The following is a 15,752-nucleotide window of genomic DNA, read 5'->3' as shown; positions in this document are numbered from 1 at the left end:
ACACAGGTTTTCTAAGTTACACAGGCTGCTTTCAACCAGCAGCCTTTCATACTTCCAGCTTATTGATACCTGAGCCTACTCCAGTGTTTTCTGTTTCCTCTCTACCTCAGTCCTGGAGAAGAAATAAGCAAGTTTAAAAAAACACTAGTGGTGATTAGAGAAAGGACCAGTCCACATCTGCCTCCCCTGGCTCTTCCAGCCCACCACTCTCCTGCCTACCCCAGGTCACACCTCACTCCTTCTCTTACAACTGCACCCTCATCACTATTAAACTGAAGCCTAATTACCTCTTAACAAACATGTCTAAGATTAGCCAAAGGGTAAAAAACATGAAAGAGAAGGAGGATAAACATATCTAGCCAGTCACATACACTATTTTTTTAAGGAAATCAGGCTGAAACCCATCAGCCCCACCATCAGCTGCTGTCTGTGCTCAGGCGAACCAGGTCTGGCAGGGCAGCAGCTTCACCCTCCTGGTCCATGGTGAAGAAAGGGGAGCTCAGGGAGAAGACCCACAGCATTTGCCTCATATCCACATCGAAGTGTAAAAAGCACAGAGAAATTTGCTGAGGTCTTGCCCACACAGACACTGGATATTCCTTTCATATTTGCCATGACAAAAAAATTCATGTTAACATTTTTGCAAGCACTGTAAGCCCATATCAAGTAACAGCAAAGAGGCAGACAGGTGTCCTGACCACATAGGAGACAGCATATGTGAATAGTTTGGAATTTATTATTATTATTTTTTAAAGGGGGAAACAAATCCCAGAGATTTTTCTGAGCATGATACATTTTCTGCTCCTTGTTTGATGTTGCTTTCAGACTGAAGACTTCAAATAGCTGACACTAGCCTATGCCTCAAGCCTGCTTTAAACTAATGCCCCTTATGTGACCAGAAATGAATGCATGGTGAATCACATATGCCACACACAGTGGGGTGATGAGTGGTGGTCCACATCTCCTGAGAGCCGCATAGACACAAACACGTTGGGGGAAAGGAGATCCCAGCCCTCTCTGCACTACAGCCTGATAATTCAGCAGTAAAGCCTCAGATGGTTTGGAGTTGCAAAGCGCAAGCTCTGTGTCAATAGCCCAACCATGAGCAGTCAGAGAGAACAACATGACTATTGGCATTCTCTGCAGATTATGCAGAGATATATATATTTATATATATAACTTGCATAGGCTGCACTTCCACTCTCTCTGCCTGCCTTTGGGAGATGCTTAATAGAAGCTGCATTTCACTTACTAGCCCAAATCAGGGAATTTGATCTTGACAGTGGGGAAAAGAGAGCAACCCAAAGTTCCAGACTTTGGGGTATGTGGGTGCCAGCTCTTCACTTCTCTGCTGACGTTACTGCTTCCAGGAATTAAACCAAAACCCCACTTAACTTCACAGAGGTTGCAATTTGCATCTGAAGTGCTGCCTAAGCCTCTGCTGTAATAAACAGACAGAGCTCCAGTAAAATCAAAGGAGTTATTCTGATTTTGTCTGGTTACGGATCTATAGACCCATAAACATTACAGCTCATCCAATTTCCAGTTAAATATTTTCTAATAGAAAACCATTATCATCGTCAGATTGATTTCGACAACTTGTTTAGAGCACTCTTGAAGACTCATTAACATCTTTGGGTTTTGGTGGTTGTATTTTAAGAATAAAACCCAACAGCTATTAAACACTTGAAAAAGGCACGTTAACAGTTTACAAACAAAGCTGGAGTGGAGATATAACTACGTTTTGAGCTTTTCATTAGGAAATTGGTCAAATGGAGGGAGCAAAGAAAATGGAAAAACGAAACAGAGCTTTTTCAAACACTGAAAACATCACTCATGTTATTTGACAGACACTGAATAAAAAAGAAACACAGGAATGAGTGAAGAAAAATCATGCTACAAAAAAAAAAAATCCTCTCCTCCTTTTGAACCTTACTAAATTATATTTCAGATTTAGTGGGCAGATGAGACTGAGCCCAGCCCAGGAAATACAGATGCACTTTGTTGGTCATCACTGGCCATATCAGCTGATCTCAGGTCAGGCTCCTCTTCCTCAAACACCAGTAATAAAGCTTCTCAGTGCCAAGCTTCTGCTGATCACACTCCCTGTAGGAGAACAATGCTATGATCTGTTTTACAGCTTTCTGCCCAAGGGTGGATACTACTGACCATCCACACCACAGGCTCATGTTTTCTTCTTTAAACCATCTCACCAAAAGGACTGGTTCCCTTGGGCACAGGGCCATCAAATCCATTGTATCCAAGCTCCTTTTCAGACTGTTGCATTGCTACAGCATTTTGGATGAAGAAGAGTCTCGGTTTGTCTGTTTGGTTGTTTTTTCCAGTTATCTTGCCCAAATTATGCTGCCAGGCATCAACTGCAAGCCAAGCCTCAGACAGGGAGAGGTGGAGGAGTCTTGCCCAATGTTTCGCAGAAAACCGGCGAGCATCCCAGGCCCTGCCGCAGGGTTCAGGTGCTGATTAGGTAGGGCCACCAACACCTTGCTGGAAAGAGGCCCTTTTTAGCACTTCCTCAACCTGCGAACCTTCAGAAGGGGCAGCCCTGATCAGCATCACAAACCTGGGTCAGCCAGACAGAGGAGTGGCGGGGAAAATTTGAGTCATTGCCTTGTCTGCTTTTAGTTTCACTCACTTCTCTCTCAAGGCGGGGAAATACTCTGAAATCCTCATGCTTGGGTGCCTCTTGCTTCGAAAGTAGCTTTGCAAGCCAGTGCGTTAAGCAAGGGGAGACACTGTCAGGTCCTGTGCTAAGGGTGTAACAAGGGCACCGTGGTGCAAGCCCGTGTCTTGCAGCCACCAGGCTGCTCCATCGCGGCAGGATGGCAGCCACATGTCCCAGCTGCTCTTCTGTGCTGGCGTGTCACCAGGCTTACAGGTACAGCTGTGACACCCACAGAGGTGCCTGCACTGACCATGGCTCTCTGCCAGCTCAAAGAGAAAGGGCAGAGAACACAGCCACACAACACGCACCCACCAGAACATCAGTGTGCGCAGGGGTGGTGAGAGGCAGAGACATTTATAGCCCCCCAAGGTGCACCCCATCATATTCCACTCTGCTCTTCCAGCCCTGCGTGCAGCTTTAAAAATCCACAGTTCCAGACATCCAGCCCACATGCTGCTACTCCAGCTCAAAGAGGAGAGGATGAGCTCGACTTGGCCAGCTAAACAGGAAAGGGCCAAAAGAAAAAAAGACATTTCTAGAAATAGTATTTTGTTAAAACCAAACAAACACACCCCCAGCAAATCAAAGACAAAAGAGAAGGGATATGAAGACATAGTTTCCACTGTTCCTTCAGTGGTAGAGAGCAGCTTCCAGTTGAAAGCAAAGCTCGACCAGCTCAGGTGCAGGAGGCAAAGCATCATGGTGTGCCATCATCGCACACCATGGACAGTCCTCCCATGCCAAAGGGCTATTGAACTGTGAGAGCAGCTTCTCTGGGAAGGTGAGAGGGGAGAGGATACCTGGACATGCTGCTTACTGCTCCCCAGCACCATCTGCTGAGCTGGAACTGCAGGAATAGCGGATCCAGGACAATGATCACACACTTTCCTCCTGTGCTGCAATTCAACAGCCAAACCATGAGCACCCTGGGGTACAGGACAGCCAGCACCCAGGCGCACTGGGGCTGCCAGCCCCGCCATGCACAGCTTCTCCAACAGGCTCTCCGTCTGAGAAGGACCATCTTTCCACCCACCGCTACATAGGATCTTCCCAGAGAGACCAAAGAGAAAGTCTGGCGTAGCTCAAATAAGCACCTGGATCTACAAACAACAGATTAAATTCTCAAGCTACAAAACTATGTTTTAGCAAAAGTGCAATTGAACTCCATGTACTTGTTACATTTCTAAATATACTCTGGTTGTCAAGACAACAAAGAGACTGATGGATCTCTAAAGTGTACTGTATCCATTTAATTGTCAGCATTTCAAACTGACTCAAGGAGGGAAAAAAAATGCTGCATGGTAAGTCTAATTGTCATGGTTACCACTGGCTAACCCCATAATAAAAATATATATATTCTAGCTAAATGTGCCAAGCCATGTGAGGAGCAGATGGGAGACATTCTCATTAGTGCGACAGCCTCCACTGGAAAACTAAACTTGAGGAAGGATGCGAGAGACTTTACAGAGATCTCAGACACAACAGACGCCGTGGGCTGCATCTTCCCAGTCGTTTGGCAGCGGTTGCTCAGGCTTTTCCACCGCGCTTACTCGCCCCGCGTGTGCTGGGACAACCCATGGGGCTGGGACTCCCTCATTTGCTAGCGTTCCTGTTTGGGGATCTCATCTCCCCCCCCCCAATAAAAGCCCAAGATGGGAGCTGTTACTCCTTAAAATCCTCTAGACATCATCTCAGGTGCAACCACCTTGGATTCGCACTCCCAGCATCACCTACTTGTTCTTCTCCCTCCAAGCAGCTGCACCTGAGCCTACGGGCATCACTCCAGCAGGAGATGCTGCAGCCCGGCCCTTCTGCTCCCGTATTGTTAACAGATAAAGCAAGGGCTAAATCCAGCCTTGGAGAAGAGCAACAAGTGCGAAAAAACAGCAAGCCCCGGCTCCAAATACACCAGCCTGAGGCTGAGCTGCGAAACACTACGCACCCCCAGGCCGCCTCTGCACCCAGTTTGATAAGAACAATTCAACAGCGTGAAGAACCCCACAATTCATACGAGGTCCCTCCTGAAATAGATGCTTTCCAAAAAAAAACCCTCAAACATTTGGTTCGTTTACATGGAAGACCTCCACAACAACATCCGAGATATCTACCTGTCTGTAAAATGATTGTGGCTTTCTTTCACTGATCAAAACTCCTCCACTTGCGCTCAGTTCTCACTTTTCTTTCACTAAAACAAAGTTTAGGTTGCAGCAGAAAGGCACAAGTTTCATCCAGGCATGAGAAGCAATGGAAAACAACTCATGTTCACTTGAAGAGCATTGATGTCAATGAATGGTCAGCTTTCCAATTATTCTGAAGCTTCCTCAACATTTTTGACAGAAACCACATCAAAGTTGAATCATCCTTAAAAATCTCCCCCAAACTGTTTCACTCTGTTGTACACATAAAAGCTCTGTAGCTCTGCTTTCATGGAAATCAAAAGGCATCGCCTAAAACTATCTCCAGGAGAGCCACAAAGTAAAATTCGATCTGGTTGGAAAACACTGTTTAAGAGAAACACCACTTCCCAAGTGCCTCAAGCAACACATTTGAGTTTGTGATACTTCTCCCGGAGCTTGTCTCTGCTTATCACCAAGATGAACAATTTCTGAATTCCAAATATGAGATTCTCGGTGATATAAAATGAGCTTTCGTGCCTACCAATACAGTCACCGTGCGGTTCACCCTTGCGTACTGCTCCACAGAGCGGTCTGTGCACGGAGACGGTCAGAAAACATCAAAACAGAAGTAGCACAGAAGTGCTGTTTCTGGGGTTTGGGTGAGAATTATTTCAAATTCTACTAAGATTAGGAGCTAAAAAGGAGCCAGGCATGAAGAAGCCTGTATCTCAATTACAGACAAAGGGACTTATAGGCAACTGGTTTTTTACAAGTATTTAAGTACACCCAAAGTAAGGCAGAAGCAGTATTTCATCCCCGGGCACCTAAATAATTCTGAAACTAAGCATTACCCATAAAGAACTTCAAAGAGAGTACAGCCCTTCTGAAAGCTGTATCCAGAGCTTAACTGAGGTGAAATCCCAAACAACTGACAGTTTGAAATCATGTTCCAAAGTGTGTATTTCAACATCATACGGGTGCAGGAACCTAACTTTGGTTTTCCTGTTGCTGAAAGTGCTTGCCTAGGGCATCAGGCTCTTACGGTTATGGCTTTGGGACAACTATTACACTCTGTTCTAATAAAGTACGTGCTCTCTTGAGTAAATTCCCCAGGATGACTCCTTTGCTTTGGCACAAATGGACTCATTTGGTTGAGATAAAAGGATGTTCCCTTGCATCTCGCTTTTTTTTTTTCGTAAGATAGAGAAACAGTTAATTTTGCTAAATGAGTGCTCTGTTTCTGTTGCCATGACTTCACTGCAGACAAACACAAAACCATCAAGCTCCTTTTCCTTGGGCGTTTAAAAAACCAACAACAACAGGTATTTGATAATTTTGATTCTTTCGCTTCTTTTCCCAACATCTGGATTTCCAGCAATATCTCACAGTCGGATACATAATGGCTATAGACAGTCAGTAAATTAGAGAGATATTCCTGCACGTATTTACCCCTTCACCATCCACCTCTGCTAGCTATGCCAATGCAACCCCTGTGACTCCAGCATGCAGGGCAGTGCTTGTGCGAAAGAAGGCAGCAAGTCTCTCACAAGGAAACTCTGAATTTATGGGATTAGTCCCTGAAAGCCAGAATTCCCACGCTCCCGCCAAGGACTGAAGGACGGCTCCATCGGGCTCCTCGGCACACCAGGCTGTTGCCCAAGATTTTGCCCCAGCCTAAAAACCAGAAGCTGCAACTGAAGTCCTTCCCAGTGCCTCAGTTTCTCAGACAGATAGAGGTGGTTGCACATACATGCCATCTGCCTCCCTTGGGCTGCTGTGACATTGGCTGAGTTAATATTCATGAAGTACACTGGGATTAAAAGTATTATAGACTTTACTGAGGTAGAAGGTTTTTTGCCTTTTTTAATGTTTGCATTGAATAGACAGACTAAGTAGAAATGGCATTTGTAGCCTGCAGCCATTATCCTAGTAAATGGCTTATTACAGCATGCAGCCTACCAGCTCACCTCCATCCTGTCTCACTTAAACGCATGTAGGTGGAAGTGCTGCTCATTCCAGAGAACTTTATTTTTCACTATCTCTGATGGAGACTCTTGATAGCTGGGCTCACAAGACAGGGCTTAGGATATAAATACTTCAGTCTGAGCTTGTTATTTGGTACCTATTTCTGACAATCACAGAACAATTAATTACTTCCCGTCTAAGACTAATTCCCGTCTCTTCCAAAAAGGCTGAAGGGGGGGTGAGTTTTGTCTCAAGACTTCCAATTTCCTGATGAGTCACAGCAGATTCACTACAATAAGCTCAATACTTCAATCAGACTGTTTCTTATCAAGGTATATTCAATACATAACTAAGATGTTGAGCGTGCTATTTTAAGGGCTAATTTCAGGCATTGTATGCACAATGCCTTCTCATCTGAACACACGCTTTCTCCTGGATGAGACAGATGTACCTCCTGCACCACCACCCCTTCTTGCCTCTCCCAATCATACAGATAAACACTGCAAGAGCAGAAACTGAAGAACGGTACATTTGGTACACCGATTTTCAAAATACATAGTGCTGTAGTAAGTAGCCCTCTCTCCCACTTCATTAGTTCGTTCCCTGCCCTTTGGCAATAAAATTACTTATGTGACAGCAGCACATGACAAGAAGAAAACATTTGTAGACTGCACAGGTTACAACAAGTCCGCAGCGTCTTGCTTTCTTCGTTCTAGGGCCAAGAATCATACATTTATTTTTCTGCCCCAGGGAGCAACTCTGCATCCCTGTATGAATCCTCGGTTGTCCCCAGTTCCCACGCCACCCACTCACAAGCTCCCAGGCTCAAGCAGACAGGAGACACCTTGCCCAAGCTCCAAGCAGCAACGCATGTTATGGGGACCAGCAGGTGCCCTTTGGTCCTCATTATTTACTTAAACTATATCTAAGAGTTTATTAAGTTATCATTTCAATTGGGCAAGGGATCCCAATTTGAGTTTACAACAGATTGCACTGTGCATCAGCCTGACCACAGTAGTGGAAATGGCCTCATCCAAGAGGACTATGAAGAGCAGAGCAACATCATCATCTCCCTGGATCATGCACAGGCCTAGGTCCTCACAAGCAATGCCACTAAAAGCTCCCAGACACCAACAGCTGCCTTAGAAATGTGTGGCTACAATGATAAATAAATGGTTAAAGATCATAATGTTTGAGTGAGAGGGACCAGGTACAACAGACAGACGGGTATGCTCTCACTGTTGGGAGTTGGAACAGTCACTGCACAGACAGCACCTCAAGACACTTGCGCTCCTTGCCAGCGCCAGCTTTCCCCATGGCACGACTGGACTATGCAAACAGTTTCTGTGCAAACAGCAGCAGTGCCAGTTTCTGCCAAGCCCATGCTAATTGTGATTCCAGCTCAAATGCTCTGAAGTCAGAAAGTATTTAGGTGACATGTAACCAAGGTCTCACACTTGTCTCACCAGCTCTCCAGTGGTGAATAAGCCTACAACCAGCTATGAAGACCTTGCTGTGTCTATTTTCTTTCCTCCTCCTTGGAAACACTTTCACATAATTTTGCACCGAAAAAATGCAAAACATTTTGATCTTCACAATGCCCTTAACCTGTTGGTGTAATTGAACTGTCAAAACAATGCAAAGGACATGGCCATGGATATTCCATTGAAGTCAACAGATCCTCCAAGGCTCTGTGGCTTCTCAGATGCTACTGAACTGTCAATGTCTCTTAATGTACCACATTTACCTAAAAACCTCAGGGCACCTTAGGAATATTCAACTGGTTTCACAAAGTCTGTGGGAATGCAAAGGGCAAGTGGTGAAGAATCATTTCACACAGTCAAGTCCAGCTTGGAAGAACCAGGGAAGCAAGGAGCCTGAGCTGCGCTGAAAGATTAAAACATGGCAAGTCTCTTCTTGAGTAGGCTCGGTTAGTTAAGATCACTTTAATTAAGGCGAGGTTATTCACCCAAATGTTATAGATTTCCATCAAATACACTATCACCTTTGGGACAGGCTCCACACAATCTACGACATTCACTTTAAGCTGCAGGTGACAGAGCAACACAGCTGTGAAATACATACGAACCCTAGCTGGAACCTCAGCAACTGCTATCTCTATTTTAGAGTACATATCACAAAGTTTCTTGAGCAAGTTTGGACTGGACTAGTCAGCATCCATTTCTAACAAGATCAGAAATGTGTGCTAGACTGTGCAGCTCGGGTCCTCTTCTGCAGGTGGCAACCAGCTCCTCTGAAGAAAGTAACAGGCAGAGATTGTGAGCTGATGGTCTCGGCTGTGCTGCAGAAAGTGCCTGCAAAGTCCCTGACTCGAGACAAGTGCAAGGAACGTTCTTAAATACTAGTGTTACGAATAAAGAGAAAAATACAGGATCACATTAATTAAGATTACCTCACTCAACCCCAAAAAAATGGAAAAAAAAAAAAATCAACTGAAAAGAGATCATAAATTCTCTTTTTTTCTGGACAATATTGCTGGTAGCATACGGTTCTGCAGCCTGAACAGACAAGTGGTGAGATTCAAGCTCACCTCATGTTCTTAAAACATGCAAGATCAGGATTCTCCCACGTCAGGCACTTAAGTCCCCGTGCCTTCCTAAAAAGCCGTTTGGAAATTTTCTAAGTGCAGTAGAAGAAAAATAATCCTATTCAGTCCACGCCTGCGTCTCCCTTCCCTCCCATTAACACACAGGGAGAAGGTTGGCTTAGAGCAATGCAACATTTCAATTTGAATATGAATCACTCCTCTGGTGAGAAAACAAAACAGAAGCCCATTTCACATGAGCCTTATCTGAAGATGTAATGAGAAACAACACATCTAATAAGAGCAATGGAAGTAAAGCGCAGTGAAAACACTGGCTCTGACAAAAAGATAACAATACTTTCCATCCTAGAGGATCCCAAAGTGGAAGGAACAACTTTATCTGCCACTGAAACATGGTTACCTGTGCATGGGTACTCAGCTCAGCAACATGCCATTGTTCATGACTGAGGGAAGAACATCACTGAGCAGAAACGATGTAAGAGTTTAGGAAGGCATGATCCTTTGGTGGGAACTGGACCACTCCTTGGAAAGTGGAAATTGGTTTCATTTTAATTCACACAATTCAAAATTGCATTTTCTGGTCTGAGTACCTGAACACCAGGCACACACAATGTTGTATTTAGAAGTGATAGGCTGTAAAAAGGATGTAGATCAAAATCACGTATACTGGTACTCTCCAGCTTGTGGTTCAAAAGGTTACAGAAAACGGTGGCGATGTAGAGGATTAAAATATCTGAACCTGTCTGAGGATTACAAATGAATCTCTTATCATCCACAGGACTGAGGGATCAGGATTTCCTACCCCTGGTCCAGCTGCTATCTTCACATGGAGTTTAGGGCAAATCACTTCTCCTTTCCCCAGCTCTTGTGCAGCAGGCACAGTGATGTTCAGCCACTGCTAGGAACAATCCAGAAGAAAGCAAAGCATTACTACTCAACACTGTTTCAGAAAGCAGGTCTTCCGTATCACCAGCTTTGCTGAAACACTGACAGAAGCATCATTTTCATCCTTTCTCCTTGGCCCCTTATCTCTTTCCACTCACCTGTGCCCATGGTCCAAGCTATCACTTCACTGGATATAGTCATGGCCTGTCGTTACGGCGTTGGTCAAAGGAGACGCTGAAATACCAACAAACAAGTACAGAAATCCCTCATGGAAAAGGCCCTAAGCAAGTGATCTGCACATTTCCAGAGGTAAATGTTTACTTCTCCTCCTGGCAGCACCTGGAAGCTTGCAGACTATCTACCTGCATCTTGGAAACGGCTATTGAATCCTACAAACACATCAACAATTCACCTTGACTCAAAAGAATGGGGGTTTTTTTTGGCAAATAAAGCTTTTCTGAAAGGAGCTTCCTTACTCATTTCCCACATTGTATTCTGTATATAGCTGCTATTCCAGAAACAAAACAAAACTTGGTGCACAAATGCAAACAAATCAGGGTTTTGCCTGATCTACCTAAAGCAAAAGCCAAGCTCCTCTCCTACAAGCTCAGTAAATTCCTAGTGTTTCTGAGAGGCTGACTTTTGGATGGGTTTGTGTGGGTTTGTCTTCAGTGTGCTGGGACTGCATGATAATTCAAGGGAAAATGCCCTTAAAAGGAACACATTCAGTGATGCATCCATTCAGACAACTGCCACCAAGCCACTTCCCTGCAGAAGTGACCTCTCTCCAACCACGTAGTCATGCTCCTGCCAGTTGGAGACTCATCCTCATCTTGGTTTAAACAGAACTAATTAATTTGGTTTTCCTAGGGGAGGGAGAATAATCAACAAATCAATAAACGAGAAAGTTACAACAACCCAAACATGATTTACAGGTAAAGTGAATTGCCAAGGGATTCAGACAAAAATTCAGCACTGATTCATCAAACAAGTAATTCAGATGTCTTAAGAACAAGCTATCAACAGAAGTCGCTCTTCTTCTCCCCGTCTCTCATCATTAGTTACTGCTGGAAGTGACCTTTTCTGCAAATCTCTAGACCATTTTGAAATGCTGGAGACTTCAGGAAGCGAGAATTAGTTCTTAAAAGGAACTAAACTGCTTCAAAAACATTTTATTAAAGGTTGCATCTTGCTTCTCTCTCACCCCTGGGTATTTAGGATAAACTATCCACTACAAGAAAACAGCCACTGTAGTTCTAGCTGAGAGTTGCAAGTTTGGTGATACAGACGCTTATTAAGTTGTAGAAACCAAGGGACAGAGAAGCTGCCCAATGGCACCTGAACAAGCCAGCAGCAAAACCCAAGGAGAACCAAGGAGTCTCATCCCTCAGCTCTGCCTGCAGCCTCGGGAAGAGCTTTGGCAGGGATTTGAGATTGCCTGCGGCAGCACGGAGAGCTCGCCTGGCTCCGGAGCCTGCTCAGCCCCGCAGAAGAGTAGGAGGTGCAATTGCTGGCAGGAGCAGGCAGAGTAGCAAAGCTGGTGGAGATCATAAATGGAAGAGTGTTGTAAAACATGGAGGTGAGCACAGACTGACACTCACCTTCACAGTTCCCCCACAGAAAAGCACGTCTCGCTAGACTCGCGAACCTTTGAAACGCGTCCAGCCTTCGCTGGATGGATCCAGGAACCTCATTCCTATGCATGTTTGTTCTCACACGTGAATACGGCAAAGTTTCAACCGCACACGTTTCGCACAAGTCCCGCAGGCCCAAACTTACAAGTTACTTGGGAAACTTGGCCTTAAATAGGATTGCAAACAAAATGAAAGAGATTACAGATAAAGGCAAAGACCACAAAAAAACACAGAGCAATTTGGGTTGGAAGGGAGCTTTGGCGGAGCCCAACACAGGTTCTCCAAAACACCTGGTCTTCGGAGGATCTTCTTCTTGAAACAGGACTTACTTAAAAGATTGTACCAACCGATTTTCCAAAACTGATCAGTCACTTGAAAATATGGGCTAGGCTCTCTTCATTTAATATCACTTGTGAGTGGCAAGTTCTCAAAGCCATAATATATTCAGTTCTAGAAGAACAATTAGGTGGCATCAAACAGGTAGTTGTAACCCTCAGAATTAAACGGCCTTGCTATTTATCAGTATGTTGCACCTTTAAAAGTTTCCAAAATTATGGTCTCTTTTGTTTTTGTGCATGCTGGAATATTCAAGAGCATTTCATATCTATTCTCATATCAAGAAAAGAACAATTAGATCAATAATGAAACAGGAGTGCTCCCTTTTACTTTCTGTGGTTTGCAAAGAGGTTCATGTTTCTGTGTGAGCACAGCTCTTGTTTTAGTGATGTGAAAGTGTGTGGTTTGTGCGATACCCAGTTTCTTCTAATATTTGAGTTTCTGTTGTTATCTACCTACAATTTACAGTAAAGCATCTTTTATTCTCACACCTCTCAATCTCAAAATTAGACCAATTTTCCCAACAACAAGATTTTATTACCCTATGCAGACCTTTTACAAATACTGGAAAGCTTGCCAACGACACACTCCTCACTAATCCAGCATGAAATCACAGAAGATGGCATTAGTGTTACCAAGTCTACCTATGCATGCGCCTGTGTATATAGACACATGACAAAACAAACAACCTTTTCCTCAGGGAAATGGACCAATTTTGTGTTTGGAAAAACAACTAGAATTTGGTTGCAGGCGATGCCAAGGATCCCAAGGCACTACATGAGATGGGTAAAGATTACTGAGTGACATTTGAACCTCTGTTTACACATCACTATTGTGTTATTCGTTGAGATTAGACATTACTATTTTCAAAAGCATTCTAAATATTTAGAACTGGTTTTTTCCACACACACCCCCTTCCCCCCAGATTGCAGAGTATGCATCTAAATCTAGCAAAAACTTCTTAAGAACCCTCCAAACAGGAAGGACACTGCAACTACTGGGGATGGGTAATCTGTTGGCTCCAGCATCAAATCAAACCATGCCATTTATAGCATTCTGACCCTCTCCACAACAGATGACAGCACTGATATTTTAGCCAGAAATGTCCATTTTCCAGATAGCTGTTTCTGGCCATGTGCTCTACTCCAGAATCCTTGAATGTGCTGCCTCTGTGGCTTTCAGAGAAATGCACCTTTGTCAAATAAACTCAAGGTCCCAAAGAGGCAATTCATCTTCTGCTAAAACATAAACAGCAATCCAACATTAAAAGTCTCAAAACAACCAGAATACTAAATATTTCTGAAGAAGAAAAGTAAATAACCAACAGCAAGGTTTTCCATCCTGTGGCAAGTCACCTGGTCAGCGCTGGAGTCTGAACCCACTGAGTGTACACGCTAAGGACTCTTCACTTCCCAGTGATCTCCCTGTTCTGCAACAGGGACCAGCACGGTAGTTTGTACACAGATATGCTTAAGGGTCATAAATTCATCATGCCCTCTCCAGCATTAATTTAACATCGATGGCACAACAGTGCATTACCTAGTCATCCAGCTGCTTCAACTAAGATTAATTCAGGCAAGCCAGGACACAAATGTTCAAACTCCTAAACACATCTTGCACCCACCTAGGGAGGACTTGGTTTTCAGCCAGCCTGCATAAACCCTGGTGGGATTAGCCAATGTTCAAGAGAATCCTTTATGGGATAAGTAAAGAGGTCAAGCACTGCGATCTAAAAAAGGCCATGACGGGCATATATAATCCCCCACAAGGCACATCCCCTCCTCCCATTACAACCAGCCACAGCGATGACTAAGGGCACACAGCAAAAAACATTATAACCAAGGCTGTGGAAATGAAAGTGGAAAATGTACCACTTACCCTGTCATCTTAATATAAAGTGAATTTATCTGATTTTTATCAAACATGCCAAAAAGGACATGCTTGGAAGAGATGCACAGAGAGGAGCCATGAGAATATTGCTTACTTGGTTCTAGCTGGAGCAGAAGTGCTGAAACCTTCCCATTTCACTCCTGTAGATTCCCTGCCTGTAGACCTGATGGTGCCGGGAAATGGCAGTAGCTAAATCTGGGCTAACACAGGGCACTTTAAAACATCTGTCTCAACTGTTTGGGCAATGCCCAGTAAAACTAACATACAACACACTCTGCTATAAATGCATCCCAGTTAAGTGCTGCCACTGTGGGCAGCCATAGGTCAGAAAGCGCTGTTTGACCAAATAAGGGTGGGTGCTAAACCAAAAATATTCTTTTAAATCAGTGTCACAATAGATTGCAGTGACCATGGAGCTCAAGCATGTCAAATTCCAAAGGCACTTGGTTTTCCCACTTGCTATCTCCATGCAGGAGACCTGACTGCCCCCATGCCCAACCCCATCCAGTGCCAGGTATTTCTCAAAGTTCAATGGCATTGTGGGATCTTTCTTTGGAATATAGGCAAAGACAGACTTGATACACCAAACAGACAATGGGACCAGCTTTGTTTATTTTAACGTGAACTCCTTACACACCACAGGAGAGCTGTTAGCTGACCTGTCCCTCACCAAAACACCAGAAAGGAGCTCACGCTGCTGCTGCAGCTTAACTCAATGCTACAAATGGCTTCAAACATCTCTCCAGAAGCTAGCACAACAATAGATCTTCTGCTGAATCATATGGTTCTCAGGCAGCCAAAGATGGGCTATCAGGAAGTGGGACCTATCTCAAACCAACCACAACCTCCTCATCAGCAGATTCCAACCAGCAACAAAGCACCCGCTGTTGCCCTAATGTGGGTGCTTTGCCATTAGAAAATATTGGAAAAGCCTCTTCCATTCTCTTCCTCTCTCAGATAGGTTCACTAACCACCATCAGTAGACATCAACTGCCTTCCCTCAACAAAAACCCAAGCAGGATTTGGACTGCTGTAGATGAAGTTTTCTCCCCATTCCTCACAGTCCCTCCAGACCAGCCCAAGCAGTCTCACCCATCCCAAAATTAAGGGAGTTTGTCATCAGCTCCAAGTGACCTTGGTGCAAATAGTTATTCTTCCTTCTCTTAACAAGAATTTGGAAAACCAGCTTTTACTGGACAGATACGTCTGGCTGAGATTTGTGATCAGATGCAATGCACGGTACAGTGTGTGACCTGGAGAAATATTACCGTCAGCTAACAACAGCACACATTTCTTTCTTCCCTGTCCTTCATTAGCCTCAGAAGCTGGCCTTGCCAGCAGCAGTAATGCAAGCTGAGACAACAAAGCACATTAATGATGGGCCCCATCATGTTCCATATTAACTACTGTAGCCAGTAGTAAACTGCTGGTTATAAATTATATTTTGATAAACTGCCCTTTCTTTGACAAGGCAGCTCCAATGTTTAATGTTGCACTTAATCCTCAGATAATACCCCAAGAGTCCTCACTGTCCCCAGCAACAAATCAAAGCAACCTTCAAAACGATGGCACAGGTCCCCTTTTCCTATGCATCCCAACCTGAAACTATCCCATTGCACCAACTTCAGTACAGGTCAGCTCCAAAAGTTGAGCTGCCAAAACCAGCAACACACTCA

This window comes from Nesoenas mayeri (genome assembly GCF_963082525.1).
Source record: "Nesoenas mayeri genome assembly, chromosome: 9".
NCBI lineage: Eukaryota > Metazoa > Chordata > Aves > Columbiformes > Columbidae > Nesoenas > Nesoenas mayeri.
Note: the sequence above shows the minus strand (reverse complement) of the source record.